At 45.3% G+C, this 3463-nt stretch overlaps 1 protein-coding gene across 2 annotated transcripts in view; it reads right to left on the bottom strand.

Annotated features, from left to right (window-relative positions):
- Window positions 1-3463, bottom strand: part of NCOR1 (nuclear receptor corepressor 1) — a 190811-nt gene extending 187348 nt beyond the window's left edge. Inside the window, exon 1 of one of the 2 annotated variants that reach the window (XM_011957971.1) lies at window positions 3396-3463. The gene's annotated coding sequence lies outside the window, so the exon portion shown is untranslated. The remainder of the gene's footprint in view (window positions 1-3395) is intronic. The other variant, XM_011957970.1, reaches the window with a different exon arrangement.

Here is a 3463-nt window from a genome sequence, read left to right as displayed (position 1 = left end):
CTCAAACCTGGAAAGGACCAAATATAAGATAATCTATGTGGCCGGGCACAGTGGCTCACACCTGTAATCCCAGCACTTTGGGAGGCCAAGGCGGGCAGATTACGAGGTCAGGAGCTCGAGACCAGGCTGACCAACACGGTGAAACCCCATCTTTACTAAAAATACAAAAATTAGCTAGGCATGGTGGCGCATGCCTGTAATCCCAGCTACTCAGGAGGCTGAGGCAGGAGAAATCATTTGAACCTGGGAGGCGGAAGTTGCAGTGACCTGAGACCGCGCCACTGCACTCCAGCCTGGGTAACAAGAGTGAAACTCCGTCTCAAAGGAAAAAAAAAGATAATCTATAGACTGAGTTATTTGTGAATATAACCGACCTGCTCGACTATACTTCATAACTCTCTAGTATTTACTAGTAGTGTGCCGGAACATAAAAAACACCTCATACTGGTTGAATAAGTGAGTAAACAAAAATATATGAATCTCTAATCTACAAATAAGACTATACATAATAAATTCTGATCAACCTTTACTAGTTGTTTTGTATCATAGTCTAGTAAAATCCAATATCTGAAGTAAAAGAACAGATGGAACTAAATATGCAAGAGTTATATCATTCCCAGGCATCAATAAGAATTTGAAATTACAACTAAGATAGATCACAGAATACAATCAAAACCAAACAACCAAAACATATTCTTTAAAAAACAAACAGCCTGACATTCACCTACATCAACCCCCAGTCTATCCAAAGTCCTTCACCTTCTACAGCAGATAACAAAGGTAAGAAAAGAAAATCTCACCAATTCATAACACAATTTTTTTTAAATGCTTTTAAGGCCGGTTGCAGTGGCTCACCCCTATCATCTTAGCACTTTGGGAGGCTGAGACAGGCAGATCGCTCAAGCCCAAGAGCTGGAGACCAACCTAGGCAACATGGTTAAACCCTGTCTCTACAAAAAAAAAAAAAAAAATTACCCAGCCATGGTGGCCTGCGCCTGTAGTCCCAGCAACTTGGGGAGGCTGAAGTGGAAGGATCACCTAAGTCCAGAGGTCAAGGCTGCAGCGAGCCACTGTACTTCAGCCTGGGCAAAAGAGACCCTGTCTCAAAAAAAAAAAAAGCTTTACAAAAGTTATTGACTAATCTAATTTTGCCTATAAGTTAATTTCCATCATTTCATTCTTTTTTGATTAAGAGGATAGGCAAAACACAAATTTTACTGTTTTTTAAATTCAGTTACAAATAAGGCAGGCATGGTGGCTCACACCTGTAATCCCAGCACTTTGGGAGGCCAAGGCAAGTGGATCACGAGGTCAGGAGATCGAGATCATCCTGGCTAACACAGTGAAACCCCGCCTCTACTGAAAATACAAAAAAATTAGCCAGTTGTGGTGGCACGCGCCTGTAGTCCCAGCTACTTGGGAGGCTGAGGCAGGAGAATCGCTTAAACCCAGAGGTGGAGGTTGCAATGAGCCAAGATTGTGCCACTGCACTCCAGCCTGGGAGACAGAGCAATACTCTGTCTCAAAAAAAAAAGAAAGATAAAATTAGAGAAGGGCCTATCCTGCTCTCAAGAGATAAAATAGGTACATAAATACCTACAAGATTGAAAGTGTAAATGCCACGAGAGACGTGCAGAAAAAGCATTACAGGAGTCCAGAGGGAGCTGTTACCACCTCACAGAAATATAACCCCTTCAATCTGTTTAAAACAATCTGATAACTATTAACTCCCTTTAGGCTCACAATAGCCAACCCTAGGAGAGTAGATGTTTACCTAATATGAAAGATGAGGAAACTGAAGCACAGAAAGGTTGATCAAGTTCCAAACTGTCACATAGTTACAGCAAGAATCAAGATACTTTGTATTATATTTTCTCCGGGGGAGTAGTTCAACATATGGCAAGCCTTTTGTAAAAGGAAAGAGTATTTTAGTATTGTAAGTAATCAGTTCCTACTGGGAGCATTTTATACATAGTTATATCCATATATACAATTAATCTTGACTTCCATTAACAGGTGTGCTTAAAACAAGGCCAAGCAACTGGGTACTATAAATACTAAGATAAATAAATAAATAAATTTCCACCGGATGTTAACAGAAGAAGAAAAAAAGATACAAGATTTCTCTCTCCAGTAACTTGCGGTTACTTCTTCTGTAATTGTTACCCTTGTCTAAATAACATTCTAAAATTGGTCTGCTCCTGAGCCCGGGCAAGTACAAGTTGGTTCATCCAATAAATATCTTCATGAAAAGGTACATCAAAACATTTCAAAAAGCTATTAAAAATTAAACAATGCCATCAACTCTTCAGTTATCCACAGGACAATCACATGTGACCCAGCATCAGCAGCTATTGATCAAGATATGTTGAACGAATAAATGAATCTTTGTAGGCATTTTTAAATCCCGGGCCTGTTGCTCCTTGCACACTGCCATGTTCAGCCTTCCATCACTGCCTCAGCAGGGTGCACACATGGAATGTAAATTTCAATATAATTAGGATATAATCAGAGAAGCAAATCTGATGCAGGTTTACATACTAATCCCAAAGATTAGAATTACCTATACCACTACCCTCCAAGGTTAACTCTGTTGAAGAGGCACCGCAGCATGCAACATCACATAAAGAAAACTGACACTTCTGAGCAAATAGTTTTCGTCCATATCACTTATTCCCATCCATTCCTCTAATACATGACTATTCCTGATCCAGTGAATTTGAAGAATTCAGTCTCCTCTCCATAAAGGCTGATTTCACAACTACAGTTTCTCAAATTCCTCTCTCCCCAAAAAGGGGTGCACTCACGTACTTCGCTCAAGAAAACACCAACAATAAACGGCAGAGGTATAGGGTTCGGATCTTTGCCATCTCCACCAGTACCCAGCCTTCGCCATTACACCCTGAAGCGGTCTGTTAGAAAGGTGAACTAATTTACTCTGCTCGCACTTGTCCATGGCTGTCACCCTCCCTAGCCCCCTTCTACACTCCCAAGTCGGCCACCAACTCCGCCTCAGTGAGCCCAGGCCCGCCACCTGTGCCGGCCCCACCCGGGGCCCCGGCTGCCCGCTCTCCTTCGCGGGCCCTGTAGGCTCTGCACGCCCCTCCGCAGAGGACACCTCGGGACCAGCCCCGGCCCGGCCACAGCCCATTCTTCCTCCAAACTCCATAAGCCTCCGCTAGCCGAGCCCGAGCTCCGCGCCGCGCCCGGCTCTCCCCTGGGCTACCGAGGAGAATAGGCTAGGCGGCCACGACGGGTCCCGACCTGCCCAGGCCTGCGACACTCCCCGCCCGGCGGAGAAACCGTCCCAGCGGCTGCTGCCCCGGGAGACCTCGGAAGCCCCCGGACTAGCAGGAGCCCGGAGGCCGGGGTTGCAGGCGCCAGGGCCTACTCACCGGGAGCTGGCTGAGCGTGGGAGCCGACGTGCGCCCCGGCCTGAGGAGTGGGACGCGGTCCCGGCGCG

The sequence above is a fragment of the Colobus angolensis genome, unplaced genomic scaffold, assembly GCF_000951035.1.
Source record: "Colobus angolensis palliatus isolate OR3802 unplaced genomic scaffold, Cang.pa_1.0 Scaffold452, whole genome shotgun sequence".
Taxonomy (NCBI): Eukaryota; Metazoa; Chordata; class Mammalia; order Primates; family Cercopithecidae; genus Colobus; species Colobus angolensis.
The sequence above is the reverse complement of the archived record's forward strand: the minus strand, read 5'-3'. Positions and strand labels throughout refer to the sequence as shown.